Raw genomic sequence first — 27257 nt, forward strand, 5'->3', positions numbered from 1 at the left:
AGGGTTCATTAAGGTGTGTGTGTGGGAGTGTGTGTGTATGTGTGTGTGTGTATGTGCGTGTGTGTATAAAAAAGAGAGACAGAGACAGAGAGACACACCAGGAGAAAGGCACACACAGAACACACAAAGTGAGTTAAACAGATTGGCAGATTGGCATAGCTACCATCCTCTAACTCCACACGTTCCGTTCCTAATTTTCCAGCATAGGCCCACAGCACTTGCTGATTTTGTCCTTATTTCTGAAAAGAAACAGAAATGTCCTGTGGGGCAGGGCTGGAAGAGAAGCCTGGTTACCCAAGGAGGCATTGTATCAACTAAGTAGGTGGCCTGTGAATCAGTCACTTTTAGTGGGCACCTAGCAATCTGTAAATACACTGGCTGTGTGCCCTGAACCACACTGGACAGCATCTTAGCTCTTTAGGGATTTTGTTTGTTTGTTGAAACAGCGTCTTGCTATATAAACCTGCCTGGCCTTGTGCTGTCCATCCTCCAGTCTCAGCCAGTATAGAGCTGGGATTATTAGTGCCTGTCACCATGCTTGGCTCACTCTGGCCATTTCTGACTCCCTATGTACTTGTCATAGTGTGCTTCGTGTTGCTACGATAAACATCATAACCAAAAGCAACTGGGGAGGACACAGGGTTTAGTTCAGTTTACAAGTTGTAGTCCATCATAAGGGACATCAGGGCAGGAGTTCAAGGTAGGAACCTGGAGACAGGAACTAAGCAGCAGCCTTAGAGGATTGCTGCCTACTGATTTGTTCGTCATGGCTTCTTGCTCAGCCAGCTTTCTGTTATAACTCAGAGCCATCTGCCCCAGGGGGGCAACACTCGATTCACAGTGGGATGCTGTCTTAGTTAGGGTTTCTATTGCTGTGAAGAGACACTATGATCACAGCAACTGTTATAAAGGAAAACATTTAATTGGGGTGGCTCACTTACAGTTCAGAGGTTCAGTCCATTATCACCATGGTGGGAGACATGGTGGTGTGCAGGCAGACATGGTGCTGGAGAAGTAGCTGAGAGTCCTGAATCTTGCAGGCAACAGGAAGTGGTCTCAGACCCTGGGAGGTAATTTGAGCCTATATGAGACCTCAAAGTCTTCCTCCACAGTGACACACTTTCTCTAAGGAGACCACACCTACTCCAACAAGACCACACATCCCAAACCACCAGAGATGGACCCTCCCACATCAATTATTAGTCAAGAAAATGCTTCCAGACCTGCCTATAGCCAAGCTGATGGAGACATTTTCTCTATTGAGGTTTATGCTACCCAGATGACCCTGGCTTATGCCAAGTTGACAAAACAAACAAACAAAAACTAACCAGAAAAGTCCTCTTAAGCAATAGAGGACTCTAGTCTAAATGACATCTGAGGTCCTCTGGCATTTATGGTCTGTAACATTTTCTACACTTAGGAGATTTCCCCTTCTTTTCTCCTCAAGGCTTCTGGCCCTGCCTCAACCACCCAGTAAATTCTATTTCTGCTTCCTCTTGGTTTTCATTTGTGTTTCCTCTCTTTCTGCTTCTCTTCCTTCTCCTTCTCCTCCTTCTCCTGAGATGGTATAGGCTGGTCTAGAACTTGAGGGCTTAAGTGAGCTCCTCTTTTGGATTCACAAGTATCCAGTATCCAGGACTACAAGTGTCTGGCACCATGGAGCCCTCCTGCCTGTTTCTAATTTTTCTTGATATCCAGAAGTCACAACTATGACCTCTTGGGAGCCTCTAGCCATTGAGTGCTCCACCCCAGAGGAAGCCAAGTTTTGTACTGGAGAAGCTTTTATGCTGGGCAAAGGTATTGCCTGATAGCCTATGGTCAGCTCTCCTCTCAAGAATGAAGCTCATTTTTCTCACAGGACAGCACTCACATACTTGAAGGATGGTGATGGGGAGCCTGTCGTCTGGCCCTCTCCATATTGGGTACTCCCAGATCCTGAATCATTTATGGGATGGAATCCTAAGAGTCTTAATCATTCTGGTTTGACTTTCATAAATAAGTTATGTACCTAAAAATGTCTCTTCTTGCGCATATAAAAATTGATCATAAAGGTAATATAACTGTAGAAAATGTAGTTGCTGGGGGGAATAGTCATCAAAACCTAACATTTTTAAGCCAATTTCTATTCTTTTTAAAAACTTGTTCTCTACTTACATGATACTCAAATTGTGTTTTGAGTATCCTCGGAGTCTTCGTATTATTCTTATTTTTGTTTTGTTTAGGGACAGGACCTCAGTATATAGGCTGGCCGTGAATTTATTATCCTGTCCTCATCTTCCCTTGTCCTGGGACTACAGCTGTGTACCACCACATTCATCTTTATCTACCATCACAGCTGGAGAGTATGCACATCCCATCTTCTGCATTGCTATAATTTATCTAACCAAGCATATACTGTTGATTTTTCAGATCACTTCCTCCAGTTCTGGTCTGACTGTCTGGGCACCCATCTGTAGCATAAAAGATCACATATGTTTTGCTAAAACTCTGGTCTCTATGGTTATATGGATCAGCCATTCTCTTGAGCAACCTGTAGCTAGTCTCTCAGGACTTAATGGAACATGGGGATCTGCACCTAAAGCCATGTCAGACCAGTATGGCTGTGATCCACAGACTCTAGGATCCTAAGAAGCCTCTGTTTCTACCACTAACACACCATGATGTCAACAGCCTGGGCCCAGCCTGAGCCCAGCACAATCCTACCTTTCTTCAAAGTTATTCTCGTTAAAAGGTTCCCCCCTTTTATTTCAATTCCTGAGACTTTAAAGATATTTCTTATTTTTGAATAACTAGAGACTCACTAGAATTTGCAAGGAAATGTATAGCTTTAGTGTTCCTCCCCAGTATTAGCATTTTGCCTAGCACTGTGCAATAACAGTACTGTAAAGGATCACGTCATTGTTGCCTCTTATTTAGAAACACAAATGGACAAATAAAGGCCTCTAGGCCAAATTCAGCTTATTCACCTGTTCTTTCTCTGTTACCATTGGCTTTGGTAGATAAATTTCTATTGGAACACACACACACACACACACACACACACACACACACACACATCTGAATGTAATCTATGGCTCCTCATGAACTACCGTAGCAGAAGCACAGGAGTAGGCTCTGACAGATCCATTTTGTCCTCAAAGTCTAACATTCTTTGATCTGGCTCTTTACAGAAAGAAACTGGCAATCTCTTATTGCCGCCAAAGTTATTATGATTATAACAAAGTACCTCCTGAGGTAACTGAACTATAAAGTGCACTATTAGGAGGTGTGGCCTTGATGGAGAAGATTTCGAGGTCTAATTTATGTTCAAGCTACTCTCAGTGTAACACTCAGACTACTTCCTGTTGCCTGCAAGTCAAGATGTAGGACACTTGGATGTCTCTCCAGCACCAAGTCTGCCTGCATGCTGCCATCTTGCACCATGATGACAATGGACCAAACCTCTGAAAATGTAAGTTACCCCAATTAAATGTTTTTCCTTTATAAGAGTTGCCAGGGTCATAGTGTCTCTTTACAGCCATAGAAACCCGAACTAAGACACTGGTATTCGGTATATCACTTCTTCCTAGTTATAGAATATTCTCAGCACTTCACTGGAGAGCCTGCATATATTTCACTTGCCTGGTAATCTCTCCCCTTGCTCTCTGGCTCTTCAGATATTTCTGCTTTGGGCTTTTCAGGTTGATAGAGTCACATAGTGTGTGATTTTTGTGGGTGACACTGCTTTTTTTCTCAGCATGTTTTTAGTTTTCTTCTATTTTTTTAAAATTATTAAAAGCATTAGAAACAAAATCGGAAAAAGTCTAAGACAGAATATGAAGAGGCAGGGAGAGAAATGGGAGGGAAGGTCACGGCTAGGGGAGCAGCCGGGGACTCTAATACATATACATGTTTTCATCTTTTGAGAGTCTGATATCCAATAGAAGTTCCAAGAGAAGCAGAGAAATCAAATAGGACCAACTTATGAAGGAAACAATATCAAGCCTCCTGAAGGGACTCGGACATCCAAAGGACCAGCATAATAGATGACAAGAGACCTGCATTAACTCAAACCACTGTGCCATTCCAAGTCACCAGGGCCAGAGGGGAGTTATTAAAACTTCCCAAGAAGGGAGGAGAACAGCGCAAAAAGCAAAAGCGTGGGCACATGAGAATGTACATTTTCCCCTCACACATTCTCCTTAGAACCAGCTCCTGTGTAGGTTAGGACTCCACTGCTTTATTCATGTTTCCTGACTCCCATATACTAAAGCTTAGAAGGAAAATCAGGATGGGAGCAGCCCCCACAAACCAGCCGCCTGGAACTAAAGAGAAATCTTTACAAATAACTCCTGCATCCAATAATAAATTACACTTGATATTGAAGACTACCTGGAGGGGAAGAATGTATGAGAATGAAAATATGAAATTATGGCCCTTAGAAATATAACTGGTAGAAAAATTACACATTTATAAACTAAACAAATGTAATTAACATGTCAAACAAGCAGGACTCCTTTGACTAGGAAACACTAGTTATTTTGCTATTTTGTTAACCCGTTCTGCACCAAGGACCGAGTGAAGATGTGGCATGTGTTGTTTTTCTGATCACTCTCACTAGGTCAGTATTTTATAATCACCTCAGAGATCAAATATGGCTGAATCAACTCTCCATCACTAAGACAATACTCCATCACTGAGACAGCTTACAAAGATTAAGGGTTGATTTTGGCTCATAGTTTTAGTCTATGGTTAGTTGTTACTGTTTGGGAATCTGGAACCAGGAAATACATCACAGCAGGAGGGTATGGTGGAACAGGATCAACCACTTCATGACTGAAAACAGAAGTGAGACTAGATGAGACTGATCTCCTTCAAAGGTACACTGCCTATGACCCCAAGATCTCCCTGCAAGACTCCACCTCTTAAGCTGACGCCAAGCTTTCAACATGACATTTGGGAGCTATTTCTGATCCAGCCTGCAGCTGTTATCTTAAGTAACTCCGTGTTTCTGATACCTCTGCTTCTACCTTCCTCTGCTCCAAGCTCATTGTGGTCTGCAGCTGAGGGAAAGGAGAAAAAGAAAGTGCAGAAAATTTAAGATAGTTATTAAGAGAATGTTGAACCCTTCTAAGTTGGACCCCTGTGCGTTGTTCTTAGAATTGTGTTTAAATTTAACTCCTTTCTAAATGAGTTTCATTTTCACGGTTTCTTAAGAGGTTCCTGTAGAGATTTAAGTGTGAAATGTTCCCCATAGGCTCGTGTGTTCCAACACTTGGTCTCCAGCTGGGAACAGTGTTTTTGAAGGTCATGGAAGCTTTAGGAAATGGGTCACTAAGGGCCATGGCCTTGAGCTTTTATAGCTGTGCCCCGTTTTCAGTCTGCTCTCTGTTTCTTACCACAGACACAAAGTGACCAACTATCTCAGGCTCCTACCACCATGCCTTTCCCATGATGATGGTCATTATCTCATCAAACTGTGAGCCAAGATAAATCTTCCCTCCCTTAAGTTGCTTCCTGTCAAGTATTTGGTCACTGTAACAAGAATGGTAGTACAGTTCTTCTGATGAGTCCTTGATCAACAAAGCTATTCTTTTTCTAGCATGGTTTCTTATTTCCTTGCCTTTTATGGCCCCTCTCAGCTTTAGCTCCCTGAGATGGGGATTCTATGACTCTCTAAGGCATTTCTCTCCTCTGTTGCCATAGGCTTCTATAGTTTTCATAGGTCAGGAACAAGTTTTATGTAGCCCTCTGTAGAGTTAACCAACCATCTTATTAAATAAGAAACACAGAACCAATGCAAAGAAGAAAGCCAAGAGATCAGAGCTAAGAGTCTTACCTGCCTGCTGCAGCTAGCCAAGAGACCTCTCCGAAAAGGGGCCAACTTCCTGTGTGTTTGTCTTTATATAGTCTTTCTGTCCTGCCTTCTCATTGGTTGTAAACCCAAACACATGACTGCCTTGTCACTGCCTGTATGTACAGCCCTCCAGGTCTTCTATGGTATTGAGATTAAAGGTGTGTGTCTCCAATGCTGGCTGTATCCTTGACCACACAGAGATCTACCTAGCTCTTCTACCAAGTGCTGGGATTAAAGACGTGCGCCACGAATGCCCATCACTGCTATGGCTTGCTATTAGCTCTGACCCCCAAGCAACTTTTTTTATTAACATACAATTAAAATCACAGTTCAGTACAAATAAAATACCACCATAGCCCTCTCTTCCGAGAACTTAGAAACTCTCCTCTAACCGTATACTCTATAACATCGTCCGTGCTAGCCCTTGGAGAAAGGACTGACTTAAAGTACAGCTCTCTATAAACAAACACAAATCTAAAATGTGTTTTAAGTTTCATTGTTCATTCCTGTTGCTTCTTTTACATAGCCCTTTTCTTTAAACATCCCGTGTGGCACTCCCTCTCTCCATTCCCTGTTGTGTTTGAACATCTTACTTCCTCAGTCAACCCTGCAATTTAGGAGCATGTTACACAGCAAAAAATTATAAACAAACAAATAAAGAATCTACTTTGAAAAGTAAAAAAAAAAATCAACTGGGTAAATTTTAAAAAATGGAAAAAAGATAATAATTAGAAAACAAAAATAGTGGCATTAGCAAATAAACATAAGCAGTAGTTTACAAGGGTGTGGTGATATTTTGTTTGTGCTCTAACAAATAAACCTTGCCTGGAGATCAGAGTGGGGAGCTGGCTACTAGAGGCCAGGCAGTGGTGGCACACACCTTAAATCCCAGCATCTGGGATCTCATGCCCTTCATCTCAGTACTTGGGAAGCACGTGACTTTAATCCCAGTGCTTGGGAGGAGGAAACAGGAAGTGATATGACTGGGAAGAGAAAGGAAGTGATCAGGCAAGGTGGAGACAGGAGCTCAGCCCTTTTGGTCTGAGGATTCGATTCGGTAGAGGTAAGAAGGGGCTGTTGTTTGCTTCTGTCTCTCTGGTTTCCAGGCAAGCTTCATTTGTTAGAGCACAAACAAAATATCACCACAAAAAGGGGCAGAAAACCTATGGTGATATTTTATTTGTACTGAAATGTGATTTTATTTGTATGTTAATAAATAAAGTTGCCTGGGGGGTCAGAGCTATTAGCAAGCCATAGCGAAAGCTGGGCTGTGGTGGTGCACGCCTTTAATCCCAGCACTTGGTAGGCAGAGCTAGGTAGATCTCTGTGTGTTCAAGGATACAGCCAGCATTGGAGACACATGCCTTTAATCTCAATACCAACCATAGAAAACCTGGAAGTCTGTACAGACAGGCAGTGACTAGGAGGTCATGTGGTTGGGTTTACAACCAATGAGAAGGCAGAACAGAAACTCTATAAAAAAAAAAAAAGACAGACACAGGAAGTAGGTCTCTTTCGGAGAGGTAGGACCACCGCGAGAGTGAAGGGTAAGGTTTTTAGCTCTTAGCTATTGCTCTGACCTCTTAGCTTTCATCTCTGTATTGGCTCTGTGTTTCTTATTTAATAAGATGGCTGGTTACATCTACAGAAAACCCAATAAAATTCACAGATTATTGGGGAATAGCTCAAGTATACTATAAAGAAAAACAAAAACAAGAGAAAACACTATTGATCCAACCAATTTTTCTTTTTATAAAAAAGAAAAATTAGTGGATCCAGTGCTCCAAAGTCTCTCACTCTGCATATCGTCTAGTTGTGAATCCCCGTGTTAATTCTCATATACTGCAAGAAGCTGCTTCTCTAATAAGGGTTAAGGGAGACACTGATCTCTGTAGTACAGCAGTAAGCCATCAGGAGTCATTTTACTATTATGTTCCTTTAGCAGAATGATAGCAGTAGGTTTTCCCCAGGCCTGTGACCTTTCTAATCTCAGCTTCTTGGTCACTTTAGCAGTGTCTGGTACAGTTTCCACCCCATGGAGTGGGCCTTCAATCCAATCAGAAAGTGGTTGGTTACTCTCATCACATTTGTGCCACTATTACACCAATATATCTTGCAGGCAGGTTGCTGTTGTAGCTTACGGGTGTGTAGCTGGGTGATAGTGGCGATTACCTTTCTCCTCCAGGAGTGTGCAAAGTACTTTCCAGCACTATGAATGTTAATCCTAGAAGTAAGGTTTCTGAATGCTAGTCCTAGAAGTGAGGTTTCTAGCCAAGTACTGCTTGATCTCTTTGTGTTCCATAACATGAGTAAGTGTTGTATTCAGCAATACGGCCTTACTATCAGGTTGTGGAGAGCAACCAATAGCCTTGGAATACTAAGTCCTAAATGGAATATATTTATCAAACCCCTTCCCTCAAGACTCAGGGAACTATTCAGAAGAGGAGGTAGAAAGAATGTAAAAGCCAGAGGGAGATGGATGAGTCCAAGGAAACAGTGTCTTCCAGACACAAGAGGAATGACACACATATGAAATTATAGAGACTATGGCAGCTTGCACAAGACCTGCACATGTTCAAGCCAGATGGGGTCCCAGCACTGAGAGGGGAGAGTGAACATGGGATCCCAGACCTAACTAAGAAGCTATTCACAGTTGATACCAGTTGGAAAAGAATAAATCAGTTTTCTCCATTGGAGTGTCATGGGCTATATCAACCATACTCCAGTTCAGGCTCCATGCCCAGAAGTAGATGAGCAACACAAAATGAATTCTGTGGCGTTTGTTTGCTTGTGTGTGCTGGGGGAGGGGGTTGCTGTTTTGTTTCTATTGTTTTGTTTTGGCATGTTTTTTGTTTATTTGTTCCTTTTTTTTGTCTTATTGGGTTGCTTTTTGTTGTTGTTGTTTTGATTTTCATCTTTGTGTTTTTGTGGGATTATTTTTTGAAAGAGAGAGAAAGAACCTAAGTAGGATGGGAGAGGATCTAAGAGGAGTTGGGGGAAGGGAAAACATGATCAAAATATATTGCATAAAAATTCTTCTAAATAAAAAATAGTGGAAATAAATTTCAAAGATGAATTAAAGAAATATTTTCTAAGAATTATAAGAATTATGATCAAAAATTATTCTATAAGAAGTAAAATCTATATTAAAAACAATGAAAGAATTTCAGAAAGTTATAAAAACACAACTTCTCCTCAAAAGCGGCAAGTCCAGATGGTCTCAAAGGTAAGTTCTTTGAAATGTTCAAGTAACAGATGATTGTGATACTATTTAAACTCTCCCAGAGCTTAGAGAAGTGAGGAAGGCTTCCAAATACTTTTTTTTTTCAAAACCAGCATAGCACAGATACCCAAATTTGACAAAACACAAAAATAGAAAATGTTAGACAAATCTCACTTGTGACCATGGTTAAGAGTGAAGAAAAATCTAAATGAAACAATGGAAGAAATTTCCACAGCACTTTTAAAAAAGAAAACACTACATTCAGGTGGCATCCATTTCCCAAGCCAGAAACCTTTACAGAGTTCTAAAACCTGTTACTAAGGCATACTGTGCTATGTTAATCCGCCTATGAGGAACAGCAGAGGACAGATTTAGGAGTTGCCAGAGAGAAATTTTTTAACGCATGCAATCTCTGCTGCTTCTCTGAAACACACTGACCAACCTCACATCTTGGGAGTAGATAGTTTTCTTTTCAGCATCTGTCTGACTATCCTCCTGTGGGTAGCCAAGACTTGACTTCATTCCTCTCATTTCTGTCTTGAGGGAGGTCTCCCATAGCCTCATATTGGTTGGTATATGATTTTTTCTACTACTCAGTGCAGTGATTGGCTGAGATATAAATGGACATGAGATATTCCAAACAAAGAAAACAACAGAGTCCTTGGCCAGGGATTCTGAAATCTGAGGAGACAGCTGTCTTGAGGCCATTTGGCCACAGGCAGTTCTAGGGTCCTGGAATCCAGCTGCTTTTCCTCAACCAGTGCTTCTCAGCTCCAGAAGTTTGTCCAGGTCTGGAGATGTTTGCACTTACCCCATGGCCCCCTCCATGGGGAATTATTCAGCTCAAATTGTCAGTCGTGCTGGGGATAAGCAACCCAGTGTGAATGTTTCCTTCATGGTCTCCTTAGTGAATTTCCAAGTAGCCCCTGAGTAGCTATCCTTGTGCTTCTAGCACAAGCCAGTAGAGTGAGAAGCCCAGGTGTGGCTCTTTACAAATGACGTGACTATTAGGTTCCAAGACAACTGAATAAAGCCTGTTTGAAGCAAGGGGAAAAATGAGGAAAGTGGTGGATTCCAGCACTAATATTCAAGATGAGTCATTTTTTCTTGATGCTAAAAATTGCCACTTGAAAAATATTGAAAATCCCAGAATGGTTGGGTATAAATTTAGCCTGGGAAGATCAGGACCCTCATGAAGACTCCTGGTGCCTCTTCAGAGTCATGGGGAAAGAGACTTCGAACAACAATGCAGCCTTGCTGTTTGCAGCAATATTAAACCTAGGAGGGATTAGCACAACTTCAAAATTAACCAACAAATGAAATTCCAATTAGAATTTCACAGGATTGCTAGGGAATCTGGTGAAAATAGAGCCAAAGTTTATGTGGACAAAGAGCCTTCAGAAATAGCTAGAAAGTTCTGATGGGAAAAACAGTTCAGAAGTGGGTCCAGCCTCATTAAGTACAGAAACACCAAAGACTCAGCAATTGAAGCAGTTTGCTACTGGAGAAGAAGGAGGCAGGTGGCTGGAAACAGTCTAGACAGAGCCCAGAACACACTCTAGCGTAAACCAATCTAGATAGAGTCTAGAAGCAAAGTCTAGTACAAAGGAGTGTTTCTTTTGTAGAATTTCATGAGACAATTCTCCAGTCATCTGGAGAAAAGTAAACCTTCTCAGCTCTCCTCTCCTGGCTATCACTTGTATTTCCAATAAAGGATCCACTTTCAGGATAGATAACCCCTATAAATCAATGAGAAAACGAATGCGACATCTGAAAAGTCATCTTACAACAGCAGGTGTCTGAAGAGCTGACAAATGTCAGAGATAGGGTTCTATTAAAACCACAGCAGAGGCTGGCATGTACATGGCACTGTTAGTCCCAGCGCTCAGGAGGCAGAAGCAGGCGTTCTGAATTCCAAGCCAGTCTGGTCCTCATAATGAGTTTCAGGCCAGCCAGAGTTACATAGTGAGACCCTGTCTCAACAAACAAACAAACAAACAACCCACCCAAACCACAGTGGACCGCTATTCAACCTCCATGGGACTGATTAACTTGAAAGATTGTTAGCACCGAGTGTTATCAAGGTGGAGTAAATGAAACATATGTGCTCTCAGTGTGCCAGGGGCTGGTTGCTAAGTCCATACACCTGTTCTAAAAAGCCACTTTTCAAACTCAAACATGGTATATAGGTAAAATACACGCAGTACAGCAAATAAACTCCAGCTACATGCAACAGGCATGCCATTGAGCAGAAGATGACATTTCAGAACTAATGGGTGGTGACAGCTGGCAGGTTACCCTTGGGGTACAGGTGGGTGTGAATGGGAGGACACACAAGGCAGGGTGCTGTTGGCACTGTTACCTGATGTGGGTAAGAGCATCTAGAGAGGAAATTTGCTGTTTGTATGGGTGCTATTCATATGCTACACTCCAAGAGAAAGGTTACAAAGGCATGAAGCTTGTAATCAACCTGGAGAAAGACTCTGATACAGCTGAAGGCCGTGTCAGCAGGGCATCTGTGACTGTGTCCTGTTCTCATCCGTACACAGACAGAGTGATGCTGGCCCCAAATGGTTCTTATGAAAATTGTATGAGACAAAGACTGTGGAAGTATTTTGTAACCTGAAAAGGTGGTTGTTATGATCGTCGTCATTACCTCGTCTTCTACCCACTGAGAAGGGCACACACAATGATGACAGCTGGCCCTCCATTGGTTGGACCCCAGGGGCCTCTTATTCTAGTGCTTTTTGGAGAATTCTCCTTATCATTTAAATCTGCTCCAGCCTTCCTCCCATCACCACCATCATCACCCCACTCCTGAGATTCATTCTTCCCTTAAACAATGGAAGATAGATGGACTTCTTGTTCCTTCAACCCATTAAAATCATTTCCTCTGTTGAAAGTCCATTCATGGGGAAAGAGTGCTTCCAAACACCAGGAGAGCATCTAGCCTCATGCCCTAGAATTGCAGCTTGTGATGTCTAAACATACCTCTTCCTCTCTAGCATGATTGCAGAGACAGCAGATGTCCTGCCAAGGTCTGGGATGCTCCACATTCAGCCACAAGTGGAGGGTGGTCTGCTGAGCCCCATGACCTCCAGCGAGGGTTATTTAACACAAACCTCACTCTACACATGTGGAAAATGAGGTAAAGTTCAAAGGCAAGAAGTCAATCTAACCAAGTCATAGGGTCCCAGTTGCACAGACAGGACTTGAACTGAAGTCTGGTTCACTCCAAAGTGCCTGCTAGCTGCTTGATTCTATAAATATTTATTAAGCAGCTGCATATATACTAGGTGATTGCATCCACCAATGCTAAAGCTTCCTGTTTCCATGAGCACCCAGACAACAACAGATACATACAGTGAATGAACTGAACCAGTTTTGCCTTAGGCAAAATAGCAGGTGCCCGAGGTGGGGGAAGAGCTGAATGGTTATAAAACACATCAGATGGGTAGATTGTCATATGCTGTCTAAACTTACCAAGAAGCTAGCTCTTGAGCCAGGTCACCCCCATCCCATTTCAGACCCAATCACATTTCTTTCAAAGTGACCTCGTAGCCTCCCTTGTCTGGGGATGGGCTGCCCCCACTGAGATACAGAGGAAAGAGAACAGCAAAACAGCCCAAGAATGAAAGCATTGTGAGCTTGAGAACAGTTAGAAGGTAAGCCATCTCCAACAGATGGCTATCATTTATCCCACCTTACAGAAGTTCCTGCCCTGGAAAGAAGTCGGACCCCCAGTCATGGAGAGGAGGTGCAACCAGAAACTCCAGCTGACTGCCTCAACTTCCCCACTTGGTATCTGCTAGATGTTATAAGCACCTGGCTTAATGATGTTATCTCTTCGTGTTCTTTGTTCTTTTACCTGGAAGCATCACTGGAGGGGACACTGTGTTCTCTCTGAGATTCCCTCTCTTGGGACCTCTAGCTGACTGCCTTAAAGCGGCTTTCACAGCTGATTTCTCCTGGATGTTTTAAGTGCTCAATCTGGTGATGCTCTGCTATCTACCTGCTATTGATTATTGTACTTTGTTCTACTGTTTGCTTAATAAACTTGCTAATTCAAAACAAAAACAAACAAGAAAACCACTATCACACACCATTCTTCAGACTGTACAAAACAGCAGCATAAGGGAATATTTCAAATGCCCAGAGGCTGTGGCTGGGGTGACTTGATTAAAGCTGGAATTAGGTGGTATGGGATACTCCCTTAGGAGGTGAGGGAGTTCATCAGACTGAGGCGAGCCCCATACTCAGCCTCCTTGGGCCCCAGACTGACATGTTGGTGGTGTGGCTGGTGCAGTGCAGGTTGGGACTGGTGATGACAGTGCATCCATGGTCCGTTGTAGAGACCTTGGTTTTCTGGCCAAGTGTAGGTCCTAGGAATGTTGGACAGAAGTAGTTTGAACACTGCCATTGAAACCAGTCTACGAACCATAGTGGTATAGACAGGGAGACAGCCAGGAGGACAGGAAGGGATGGCCTCTGAGATCCAGGTGAGCGACGTGGACGGGGAAGAAATGGTTGCTCTCTGAATGAACGGTGAAGACAGAGCCTGGGATAGGAAAGAGAAGAAGGTAGGATGACCCCAGATTCCTGGCTAGCACACGTGGCAGCTGGAGTTGTCATGAGGTCAATAGAAAAGAGCCTGGGAGGGCGCAACAGGCACAGCGGGGTCAGATGACTCTCGGGCCTCTCAGCGGAGCTGTTAGATGGACACTTCGCCGCCTTAACTTGAAATGTGGAAGAAGTACGGTGTGAACTCTTTTAGGGATTAAGATTTTCCCTGTAAACGTAAGAAGGAGCCTGGCACTGTGGCCTGGGGAGTGTCTGGTGGTCTTGACACTCATGGTCTGTGTCTTACACAGTGTTTCCCAAACCTGGCTGTCCCTGGGATCTGTAGAGTGTCCATTATTACTGCAGATGCAGGGCCACTGGGGAGTTTCCACATCCCTGGCGATGCTGTCGAGTGTAGTGGGTAGCCATTCCAGCTTGGTCCTGGAAGTTCCAACACCCATTGAGACTCTGGCAACTGTCACGCCTACGAGGCGGGGCGAGGGGAGGCGCCTGGGGACCCGAGAGCTGGATGGGCCAGCGCTCGCTCTGGGCGCCCTCTCGGTGCCGGAACGCTGACCGGTGCAGATTGACTGTGCAGAGCTCCGGAGAACACCGCTGGACTAACTGCATTACACCTTCCCCGACCCTGCGACCTACCCATTACTTAATTTGTGAGTTACGCCATTTAATAAATATCCTTTTAACTACGTGGAGTGGCCAAAATAATTTCTCCAATAGTCGAGCGTACTGGCCACCCATCTTCCATGCTTACTGTTCTTACTGTATCCTACTGTCCATCTCTCAGTCCTGGCTGGGGGACCAGATTCATTTTCAGTCTTCCATTCTAGACTTCCTCGGTTGTGCCTCTAGGAGAGGTGCCACAACTCTACTGTCACTTGATCTAGGTGCAGCTAGAGCAGAATGAAGGGTAATCCTTCCCAGACCCTGTTCATGGGATCACTTGAGCCATCCTAAGGCAAAGGCTGAGGATGAAGCCATAGGAGGCCTCCTGGTCCGGCCTGCCAGGGGTGGCCTGGGTACTGTATACTTCAGGCAGGTCTCAGGAGAAGCTGGAGAGACATCTGGTATCTGATTATCCATGGCAGAGAGAAATACATGGCTTTCTCGGAGATGTATGAAATGGCTGGGAGATCAGAGTGTGAACTAGGCTAGAAAAGGAATTAGCAGTAGGACGGAAGTCAGAAGGAGAGGTGGCTCCAAAATGGAGAGCCCCAAAGAGCAGCTGATAGAGTCCTCGGTCGCCATGGCATCTCTGGGATAGCGGGTTTTCCTTTGCTTGGAATGTTTTGTTTGTTTGTTTTGTTTTGTTGCTATTTTTGGTTTTAGTTGTCTGAATGGCTAAAACAGAGCTGGGAGCCACGGCTGAAGACTCGGCTGTCAGGACACATCAAGGTCTGCTGTCCTCTTTCAGATGGACTGGCTTCTTCCTTAACTGGGAATATAAACATTGGCCTCTGGCGTTTGTATTTCCATCAAAGAGGGCAGAAGAGAACTAGAGGGCAGAGCAGGATCACCCCTGACACTGCCAGCCACTAGCATGTGGGGTGTGGATTCAAGGAGTGTTTATGTCTGTCCCCTCCACTGTCAGAAATGGGTTTCAGGGAGCTGTCTACTCTCCCCTCCAGGCCCTTGGAATCCCAAGCAGGTTTTGGGAAGGAGATGGGCAGACAGCATCCTGCTAACAACAGGATCAAGGTTCAATTATAGCCAAAGTCAGACATTAACCAAAGGTCCAGACTGGGAAACAGGATCTGTGCTTGGCTAAGGAGAAGATAAGGTTACAACCTCTGACTGGATTGGGGTTCTGTTGGGGGCAATTAGGATGGCTGCTTCTAGGGGACATCTGTTTCTTTGCTAAGAGGTCTCTTTTGCTGCTGTTTGGTTTGTCCGATTGCCTTCTGAGCAAAACAAACTAGGCTAACTTTACAGCAAGTGAGCCTTCTTGCTTTGCCCTCGTCCAGCAGGCTTCAGCCTATAAGGAGCAGGTCTCTGGCTTTAACTTAATCTGTCTCTGGGTCCCTTCCAGTTCCTCAGGACTTTGCCCTCTGCTCTGACAGCACTGTGCTGAGAGCTTTCACAGGTAAGCCAGCTAGACTTTGGGAATGGTTGCATGGGATTAGTGGTTATCCCCATTTTATATACATGGAAAACTGAGGCCCTGTTCTTTCACATCTGGAAACATACATATCTCTTTGGTTTGGGGATCATTTTTAACTCATTGAGATTCTCCACAGGACAGGGAAGCAAACTCAAGTGGTTAAAGAGCCATTTCTTGGAGGAAATGCTTTTGGGAAAGTGTGTGTGTGTGTGTGTGTGTGTGTGTGTGTGTGTGTGTGTGTGTGTGTGTGTGTCTGTGTGTCTATGTGTCTGTGTGTGTGTGTGTAGTGGCTAGAGGTCAATCTTTGTTATTCTCAGGAGCTATCCACCTTGTTTTTTGAAACAGGTTCTGTGATGGGAGATCTGGGGCTCACTAATTAGGCTGAACTAGTTGTCAAGCAAGTCTCAGGGATCTACCTGTCTCTACCTCCTCCATTATGGGATTGCAAGGAAACCCTACCATGCCTGGCTGGCTTTGTTTGTTTTCTCCTGAGTTCTGGGCATTGAGCTCAAGTCTCTCTGCAGACCATGCAGGTGCTTCATTGATTGAGTCTAGTCCCAAAGAACCCATTCATTTGATTTGAATCTTCAGAGACAGGGTGGCCAGGTCTGAGCTTGGCTCTACCTACCCTGTGTCAGTCTTGAAGTCCTTTCATTGAAGGGGATTCTGTATGGAAAGAGCAAAGATCCAAACAGGCTGTCTATCCCATAAGAAGACCTAAGGTAGCTCCCCGAGACTGTCTGGAAAGGAGGCTGGGGAGCAGTAGGCATTTCTGGTGTTCAGAGGTGCAGAGACAGCCCTTGGTCAAAATAATCAAATCACCGTCCCATGGGGCCATGTGGCTCAGCTCCAGCACACAGGTGGCTCCAACAGCAGGGTCCTGGGATGTTGGAGGAGTAACAAGGCTGGGTAGGAATCATGGCTCTAGTCTGATGTACTGGTCTCTCAATAATGATCTAGAAGATAGGGCATCTTGCTGCCCCTTCCCTCTCAGCATCTCCTTGGCCCCATTTCCAGGGAAGGGTTCATGGACTGCTTGTTCTGTAACCCAGAGATGGTATACAAAGACAATTGTGCCCTTGTAGTACAAGTCAAAACACCCAAGAGTCCTGCCCTCAAAACTTTCAATGCTGTCTCCCTTTCAACATGGCCTCCTCATCACTCCCAGGTTTCCATACCCCTCCTCAGTCAGAAATCCATCTCTCTTCCCTCTGTTGAAGTACCCCACCTCATTGTACTGAGCCTGATTCCTTTGTAGGAAGTTGGCAGGAGGAGAGCTGTCATGGAACAAAAAAAAGGTCTTGTTGTTTTTCCCTCTGCCCCCGACTCCCATTCCTGTCAGAGCCTGACAAATGCTTGTGGGCACCTCCGGTGACAGAGATGGATGAAAATCCTTGCTCGTGGGCCCAGCACACACTGGCCACCTGTGTATTCCTCCCATTGGGATCAGGCTAATCAGATGGCTGTTTATCAAGCCATTACTCAGTCATTTAGTTGTGCTGGGATGGGGGATAGGAGGTCTCACAAAGAACACAATTAGAGTCCGTCCCTAGTGGTTGCCACTGTGGGGGTGGCTAAGAGCACATTAGTCTCCTTGAAGGCCGTATGATGAAGGAAATTCCCTGGCTTCCATCAGTTTGGGGGCTCTCTGTCTCTTGCCCAGGACTCAGCACTGGTCCTGGTGAGGTTAGATATGAACTCAGACCTCATTTGTGGTCCATTTGGATCCCAATACACCAATGACAAAGAGAGGGAACCTGGATGCTATTCTGGCCGCTTGCTGCCTTTGTTTTAGACTGGAGACCTGAGTGAGCCACAGCGCTAGGATTTCACATAATTCCCTAGGAAGAGATTCTTCTACGTTTGTGCAGTAATATATTCTGTGTACTGGGGCCTGTTATTGTACAATAAAACAAGAAGGCTGGGAATCAATACAGAGATGTGAAGAAACGTTCAGAATCATTTTCATAACCAGCAAATGTGGTTTTCAGCAAAGACACATTTCCTTGCCTATTCTGAGATGGCAGGAGCAATTTTCAGCCTCAGACCCTGAGACTGGAACTCTCTGTTGCTTAAAGGTAAATGTCACCCAGAGGAGAAGCCACAGCAGCCTGGGCTGCCATGATCTGTACTCGGCCATCATAAGCAGGCTGTGCACTGTGCAAGCCTTTCCCAGGGGAGGCTTTGTGCTGGGTACTTTCAGAGTCACCTGACTGGATGCTTGGACAAAGCCTAGGTTCCATCTGCTCCAGTAGCTGCACATATAAATTCAATACAGCAGCCCAGTGGATGAACTTCAAAGCTTTTCTTCAAAAAAAAATTATGTATGCATGCACGTATGTATGTATTTAGTGCGTGTATGCACGTGCATGCATGTGTATGTGAGTACCTGCAGTGCATATGTGGTGATCAGAGGACAGCTTTGGGGAATCAATTTTTTCCTTCCACCATGTAGGGGCCCCAGGAATTGAACTCAGATTGTCAAGTTTGGCAGCAAGCTCCTTTTACCCACTGAGCCTTCTATCTTACCAGCCCTAGAGGATTCTCTCAACCTTGCAGTGAAGGCAGCTCATAGACTCTACAGGGGCATGCCAGTTTTTTTGAGTTTAAAGAAGCTGTACAAATACAATCAGAAATCTAGAGGAGAATACAGTTGTACTGAGTCCAAAGACATGGACTCTCAACAGAGAAATGAGAACCTGCTGGAAATTTTGGAAATGAGATTTATCGTAATTAAAATTAAAAATGTACCAGATGGGCTTAATACCAGATTAGAGATGACAGCTGAGTGAATAAAGGAGTGTGAAGACAGATCACCAGACATGAGACAATCTTTAGAGAGCAGACAGGAACAAGACGGAAGAAAAATGAGCAGAGACTCAGAAACTCATACAACACTGTCAGGCAGTCTAACGCATGGAGAAGAAGCTCTACAGAGAGAAGAAAGGTCAGAAATAACACATTTCATCAGAACCGTGTGTGTGTGTGTGTGTGTGTGTGTGTGTGTGTGTGTGTGTGTGTGTGTGTGATATGTATATGTACATGTATACAATAAGTCAAAATAATAAAATAGGTCAGAAATGACACATTGCATCAGAACTGTGTGTGTACACATATGTATATACACCTATATACAGCAAGTCAGAATAATAAACAAAATAGGTCAGAAATAACACACTCCATCAGAACCGAGATGTATGTGTACACATATGTATATACACCTATATACAGTAAGTCAAAATAATAAACAGAAAAGGTCAGAAATAATACTAGCAGAAATAAGTTGTTGAAATTCTCCCAAGTTTGACAGAAAGAGTATAGGCATACAGTTCCAAAAAGTTCAGAGAATTTCCAGAAATATTTATACATACCCTTGACAGGTGACAGAAGAAAAAAGACACATTGTATATGAAGTCTAATGACAAAAATTACCACTGAATTCTCAGAAACAGCAGAGGCTGATAGAATGGGAGGACTGATGGAGGCAGATGCAGAGATCTACAGCCAAACACCAGGCAGAGCTCCAGGAGTCCAGTCATAGAGAGAAGAGGGATTCCATGAGCAAGTGCATCAGGATCATGATGGGGAAACCTGCAGAAATGACCAAACCAAACCAGTGGGAACTCAAGAAAGTTGGGTCAATGGCTGTGGTGCCTGTATGGGATTGGATTAGGCCCTCTGCATGGCAAGACAATTGTGTAGCTTGATTTGCTTGGGGGACCACCTGGCAGTAGAATCAGAATCCATCCCTGGTGCATGAGGGAGCTTTTTGGAGCCCACTACCTATGATGGGACACTCCTTGCAGCCTTGAGGCAGGGGGAAGGGCTTGGACTTGCCTCTATTGGATGTGCCTCCCCCTGGGAGGCCTTGCCTTCTTGTGGGGGAGATTGGAGGGTTAGTTGGGGAGAAAGGTGGGGGGAGCTGGAGGAGGGAAGAGGGGGATCTCTGATTGGTGTGTAAAATGAAAAAAAAGTTTCTTAATAAAAAAAGAAAAAAACTGAAAAAAAAAGAAATAGTGGAGGCCATGAAACAAACTAACATCATTCTTAAAAGCTATTATTTATTACTAATATTATATAATTATGTGTATAGGGGAGGTACATGCACATGAATGTGGGTGACTATGGAGGCCAAAGTCATCAGGTCCCTCTACAGCTGTAGTTACACACTCTCAACCAGGTGAGCCATTTCTGTAGGCCTGGGACTAACATCTTTAAAGTGATTAAACAAAAATAAAGTATAAAAATGACTCTTAACCCAGACAGTTCTAATTTAGTGAAAGCATAAAATCTATATTTAGTAAAAGCAGCCTACAAAAAAAATGAGTGTAAAATAATCTAGGCCCAGATTTCTTGTATCCGTATTATCTAAATAAATCAAACTCATGGAAAATGAGTGAAATGATGGGTTCTAAAGACTTAAGGAACAAGGGTAGGAAAAGGGGAGAACACAAAGTTCTCAGGCCTGGAGAGATGGGTCCGTTGGTAAAAGGCATCCCACTCCAGCAGGACGACCCGAGGTTTGGTTCCCAGAACCCATGTGAAATACCTGTCACGGTGGCACACAGCTCTACCTCTAGTGCTTGGGAGACAGACACAGGAGGATCCCCAGAGATTCGTTGGTCAGCTATTCTAGCAAACTGGTGAGCTCTGTGTTCAGTGAGAGACTCTGTCTCAAATATTAGGTGAGTAGTGATTGAGGAAGATACCCTACGCTGATCTCTGGAAAGGACAAACAACTGTAGACTTAAATCTAACCAGATCAAAGATTACACTAAGTACAAATGGACCGAAGAGCAAGGATAAAATTCCCTGGCAGATATTCACTCAAATTCACACAATTTATTGTATTTCTCTGTACTGACTCAACTAGAAAATGAGAAATTAAAAAAATAGCACTTCAATAGAAGTACAGTGAACATAAATAAAATAATTAAAAATATGTATAAGACCTGATACAATGTTGAGTTTAATGATGCTATACATAAATGAAGATATATGCCGTGTTTGTAGATAAGAAAACTGTTTTATTAAAATATTTATTCTCTATAATGTTTATAATTCAATTCTAATCATTATTCCAGTGGGGATTTTTTTTCATTGAAAAACTGGTTCTAAAAACTACATGGAAATACGAAGGATTAAGCTAAAACAATTTTGAAAAAGTTGGAGAATGTGTACTCTCTGACTCCTAATCTATCTAGATAAATAAAGTTAGACTAATGGTGGCATACACATAGACACAAAGGTCACTGGATATATATATATATATATATATATATATATATCACTTAAAGAAATGTTCAACATCCTTAGCCATCAGGGAAATGCAAATCAAAAAGATTTGAGATTCCATCTTACATCTGTCAGAATGGCAAAGATCAAAACCTCAAATGATAGCTCACGATGATAAGGATGGGGAGTAAGGAGAACACTCCCCCATTGCTGGTGGAAATTCAAACTTTCATAGCCACTATGGAAACCAATATGATGCTTCCTCAGAAAATTGAGAATTCAATCTACCTCGAAACCCAGCTATACCACTCTTGGGCACATACCCACAGGATGTTCCATCCTACCACAAGGACACTTGCTCAGCTATGTCATGACATATATTCATGACAACTTGATTCATAATAGCCAAAAACTGAAAACAATCTAGATATCTCTCAACCAAAAAAAATGAATTAAAAAATGGATTAAAAAATGTGGTGCATTTATATAATGGAGTAGTACTCAGCTGTTTAAAAAATGACAAAATGAAATTATCAGGCAAGTGTGTGGAATTAGAAAAAAAAATCATCCTGAATGAGGTAATCCAGAATCAGAAAGACAAACATGGTATGTACTCAACTATAAGTAAAATGTTACTTTAAATATAGTAAAGTACTTACTCTCTATAATGTTTATAATTCTGTTAATGTTAATGTTAAGTAAAATGTTAAGTAAAAATAAGGCTGTTATGTAAAGGATAATCATGCTACAATCCATAGCCCCAGAGAGGCTAAGTAACAAGGAGGGCTCAAGGAAGGAATAGTAGATCTCCCTGGGAAGGGGAAACAGATTTTCTGGATGGACTGGTGTTGGGTGGAGATGGGAACAGTAGGGATCATTTTGAGGGGGACAGAGGGAGAGAGTACTGTGAGAGATGACTGGAATTGTGGAGTACTTGGGGATCAATGTGGAAACCAAGTGCAGTGGAAACTCCCTGGAATCTGTGGGGGTGACTCTAATGAAGACTCCTAGTAATGCGAGATAACAGAGTCTGAATTGACCATCTTTAACCAGGCAGGGCTTCCAGCAGTGGGACAGGGACATCAACCCAGTCACAAAACTTTCAACCTACAGTTTGTCCTGCCTGCAAGATGTTCTGGGCTAATGGTGGTGCAGAATTTATGGAAGTGTCCAGCCAAGGAGGCCCACTCCACAAGAGGGAACCTGCTCTTGACACTGCCTGGATGGCCAGGAATCAGAGGCTGGATAGCTCAGAGATCTCGGATAGAACTAAACACAACTGACAAAGAAAAGTCAATGAAATGATTCCTAATGATATTTTACTGCACTCATAGATCAGAGCCTCACCCAATCATCATCAGAGAGGCTTCATCCAACAACTGATGGGGGCAGATGCACACAGCCAAACACTAGGCAGAGCTCAGGGAACCCCACAGAAGAGGGGGAGGAAGGATTGTAGGAGCCAGGGGCTTGAGGACACTATGAGAACACAGCCCACTGAATCAACTAAGCAGGACTCATAGGGTCTTACAGAGACTAAAGTGACAATCATGGAACCTGCATGGGTCTGTGCTAGGTCTTCTGCATATATGTTATGGTTGTGTAGCTTGGTGTTCTTGTAGAATGCCTAACAACAGGAGTGAGGGATATTTCTGGCTCTTTTGTGTGGGATATTTATACACTGTGTGAAGATGTACTTGCTGTTATTGGTGTAATAAAAAGCTGAATGGCCAATAGTTAGACAAGAGGTATAGGTGGGACTTCCATGGAGAAAAAGGAAGAAGAGGAGAATCTAGGTACACAAGAGATTCCAGGAGACATGGAGTAGAAACAAGAAGTGCTAGGTGGAAGAGAGGTCATGGCATGTGAGAGAATGGAGATTAATATTAATGGGTTAATCTAAGTTTTAAGAGCTAATTAGGAACAAGCCTAAGCTATAGGCTGAGCTTTCATAATTAAATCTTCGTGTCATTATTTGAGAGCTGGCTGGCAGGACAGAAAAAGACTCGTTACACTTTTGCCTGCTCTTGGCACCCTTTTCCTACTACTGGGTTCCCTCATCCAGCCTTGATATGAGGGTTTATGTCTAGTTTTATTGTAATGTTTTACACCAAGTTTGATTGATATTCCTGGGAGATCCACTCTTTTCTGAAGGGAAAGGGAGGAGAAGTGGATCTGGGGGAGAGGGGAGTTGGAGGGAATGGACTAGGAGGAGTGGAGGGAGGGGAAACTGTGGTCTAGATGTAGTGTATGAAGAATAAATAAATATATAAAAAGAAAAGGCACAAGAAGTATGATCTATAGAATAAAAATAGAAAAAAAGTAATACTTGACTTCATATACAATAAAAATCTTCATTATTCTAAATCCATCATTAATAAATATGACAAAAATATTGTATTCCCAACATAGAACACTAATAACTCAATAACAAGATAAGCAAGTCAGGGCTGATGGGAAAGAATAGTTGATAAAGTGCCTGCTACATAATCAGAAAGACCTGAATTTGAATCCTTAGTTAGGGTTTCCATTGCTGAGATGAAACACCATGACCAAGAAGCAAGTTGGGGAAGAAAGGGTTTATTTGGCTTACACTTCCAAATTGCTATTCATCACTGAAGGGTGTCAGGACAGAAACTCAAGCAGGGAAGGATCCTGGAGGCAAAAGCTGGTGAAGAGGCCATGGAGGGGTGCTGCTTACTGGATTGCTTGCCAGGGATTACTCAACCTGCTTGCTTTTAGAACCTTGGACTACCTGCCTGGGGATGGCACAATCCACAGTGGGCTGGGCACTCTCCCATTGATCACTAATTGAGAAAATGCTTTACAGCTAGATCTCACGGAGGCATTTTCTCAACTGAGGTTCCATCAGAGGGGAAGGCCTCTGATGACTCTAGCTTGCGTCAAGTTGACACACAAAACTACACAGTACAGATTCCATAGAATGGACATAAAAAGCTTGGCACAGTGGTACCTGTGCTAACCCGGTGCTTGGGAGGCAGACAGATGGGTTCCTGGAGTTCATTGGCCAGCCAGCCTATCCAAACCCATAAGCTTCAGGATCACTGATAGACTCAGTCTCAACAAACATGGTAAAGAGTAAATGAGGAAAGATGCTCAACACACAGGCACACATGTGAATAGGCACTCACATGCACTCATACTGGCAAGTACATACACCATACAACATACCTACTTACCTACTCCATACAGAAAGAAAGACAGAGAGAGAGACAGAAAGAGAGAGAGAGAGAGAGAGAGAGAGAGAGAGAGAGAGAGAAAGAGAAAGAAAGAAAGAAAGAAAGAAAGAAAGAAAGAAAGAAAGAAAGAAAGAAAGAAAGAAGGAAGGAAGGAAGGAAGGAAGGAAGGAAGGAAGGAAGGAAGGAAAGAGAGAGAGAGAGAGAAAGAAAGAAAGAAAGAAAGAAAGAAAGAAAGAAAGAAAGAAAGAAAGAAAAAGAAGAAGAAGAAGAAGAAAGAAAGAAAGAAAGAAAGAAAGAAAGAAAGAAAGAAAGAAAGAAAGAAAGAAAGAAAGAAAGAAGAAGAAGAAAGAAAGAAAGAAAGAAAGAAAGAAAGAAAGAAAGAAAGAAAGAAAGAAAGAAAGAAGAAAGAAAGAAAGAAAGAAAGAAAGAAAGAAAGAAAGAAAGAAAGAAAGAAAGAAAGAAAGAAAGAAAGAAAGAAAGAAAGAAGGAAAAACTTTCTTTAATGGGCAAATAAGTAGATCCCATATCTACACTAGCTCTGATTTTCTGATAACATCCCAGGTAGCCAAAAACAATAGATATATGAAAAGGACTGGTTTGGGGATCAGGAGAATTCTCTTTGGTTCATTGGCCAACTTGCTGTGTGACCTGAAGAGGACCCTTCCATACTCTGCACTCTAGATACTTCTGTGAAGGTACAGTTATGGCCTTTAAGTAATGATGGAGGCCCATAGTGAGCAGACTGAAGGAGTTCTAGGTGTACCAGTTCTGTAGAAAAGAGACACATTTTGCTGGCATTTTAACTCCTTGGAGGTGATTATAACAGATGGTTGTAATAGAGACATCCCATCTAGGTTATCAGATAAAATGACTTGCTATGTGTGCATGTGTGTGTCTATGTGGTCTGTGAAGAAACACATACCTTCCTGTGTACATATAGAGGCCAGGAGTTGATGTAGGGTGTTTAATCACTCACCATTTACCTTAGTTTTTTGAGACATGGTCTGTCAGAGATTGAGTAGACTGGAAAGTAGTCCTCAAGCATCCACCTATCTCTGCCTCTCAGCACTGAGATTTCAAGTGCGTACAGTCACACACAGCTTTTTATATTGATTTGGCATCTGAACTCATATCCCCAACCTTATGTAGCGAACACTTGATCCACTGAGCCATCTGCCCAGGCCACGATCTGACATTTTGGCACTCATGTTCACATACAGGCACAATCATATAACTTAAAACATGTGGACGCCGGGCGGTGGTGGCGCACACCTTTAATCCCAGCACTCGGGAGGCAGAGGCAGGCGGATCTCTGTGAGTTCAAGGCCAGCCTGGGCTACCAAGTGAGTTCCAGGAAAGGCGCAAAGCTATACAGAGAAACCCTGTCTCGAAAAACAAAAAACAAAACAAACAAACAAAAAACCCCACACATACACACATGGACATTATAGTCACACATTCATCTGTCATATGGCTAAAAGTGTGTGCCTACAATTCACTCACATGGCCACATGAGGCCCACACATATGCAGGTGTGTCTATACATCAGAGTAATTTGACATACAGACCATCCCACAGCACCCATTTACTAGTAAGTAGTATCTGATGGGCTCCCAGGGTAGGCAGAATGTGTCTGTGTGCCTCCAGGGACTTCAGAGCAACTCTGTTCATAAAACCACCACCCACTACTCAAGCAAGTAAGAGTGAGCAGGAGGCAGCTGAGCTTGGAGCTGGACATTGGACAGCCAGGAGTTGGCTCACACAGTTGAATTTTAGCACTGAGTTTTGTCCAAGACAAATTGAATCTGAGGCATAGTCTAAAGTCAAGGGGGTTGTACTGCTTAATTCCCTGGCCCTGGGAGGGTGACACAGCTGTTAGAGTGTCATATCCAGGATCTGTCCCCAGTTCTGTCGTGGTCCAGCTATGTGACTGGGACCACCCTTGCTCAAGATGACATCTAACCTATATGGATGAGGTTTTACCCGAGACCACATAGGCCTCTCTCACCCTGAACAAGGCTAGGTAGACGTGTTCTGTAAATTGCCAGGCAGAAAATACTTCATGTTTTATGGGCCCTGTGATTCTGTCCAGCCAGTGAACTCCAGCTTTGGGCTATGAAAACAGCTGTAGACAAGAGGCTAGCAAATGAAAGTGGCTGTGTCTCAATAAAACTTTATTAATAAAAATAAGCAATAGCATTATTTATTTCTTTTTGTTTGAACAAGCTCACAATTCCAGGTGCTCGAGACACAGATACACATCAGTGTCTGATAGAAAAGGCATCCATGTGAGCCCCAAACTACAGAATAAGCAAAGTGAAATGGTTTAGAGGGCTGAAACAGGCACAGTGGCATAGTTAGGGGCATGAGGGACTCGACAATTAGATCATAGGACAGTGGGTGACGGCTATGTGACACGATTCTTACGAATATGGGGGCAAATGTCTACTCCTCCCAGATAGGGAACTGACAACAGATCACAGATACCACTCAAGTCCAACTTGGTGAGCCGACAAGCTTTATTAGCGTTACTTACAGAGTATGGGTAAGGGGCTACTTTGAGAACTGACTCAAAGACAGCTGCAAATCATCAAAGCCCACCCCAGCACGAGTGACAGCTCAAGAAAGGTGGGAACCTGAAGCTCGCTGCATAACTTGCAGACAGCTCAACAGTCTCTTCCGGGAAGATCAGATGGTCTGAGCTTCATCCAGCTCCGTTGAGCTCTGCTTTTTTAGGTGGATTAGCTGGTCTGCACTTCTTGCTGGTGGCACTCATCTCATCTGAGCCTCTTCTAGGCAGCTCTGCTTGTCTAATAGTGCCTCACAATAATCTTTACAGCTTATTATTGTGCTTGGGGGAGAGAAGAGAGATAGTGAATCTGGTCGGTTTGGGGGACTTCCTGAAGCTATTGAATCGTCTGCTTCCTGAGCTTAATGAGTGTCTGTGCAGGATGGAATGTTTCACCGCCTTGTAAATATACTGTGCCTTAAGGAGCTTCACTGAGAGATGGACAATTTAATTCAGGGAGATGGCTACCCCATAGTCATAGCCACAAAAGGTGAGGTGAAAGACACCCCAGAAAT

The 27257-nt window shown here is 43.3% G+C and overlaps 1 long non-coding RNA gene across 2 annotated transcripts; it reads left to right on the forward strand.

The window, feature by feature from the left end:
* Positions 1 to 664: 664 nt before the first annotated feature.
* On the forward strand, positions 665 to 16017 carry LOC143266904 (uncharacterized). 2 transcript variants are annotated; one of them, XR_013041727.1, is made up of 5 exons: positions 665 to 700; positions 3171 to 3451; positions 12065 to 12207; positions 12770 to 12860; positions 15667 to 16017. It is a non-coding gene; the product is annotated as an uncharacterized LOC143266904 (long non-coding RNA). The 2 variants fall into 2 exon arrangements; XR_013041726.1 differs by lacking the exon at positions 15667 to 16017 and having other exon boundaries at positions 12770 to 13223.
* The last annotated feature ends 11240 nt before the right edge of the window (positions 16018 to 27257 follow it).

Source organism: Peromyscus maniculatus, chromosome 8 (assembly GCF_049852395.1).
Source record: "Peromyscus maniculatus bairdii isolate BWxNUB_F1_BW_parent chromosome 8, HU_Pman_BW_mat_3.1, whole genome shotgun sequence".
Taxonomy (NCBI): domain Eukaryota; kingdom Metazoa; phylum Chordata; class Mammalia; order Rodentia; family Cricetidae; genus Peromyscus; species Peromyscus maniculatus.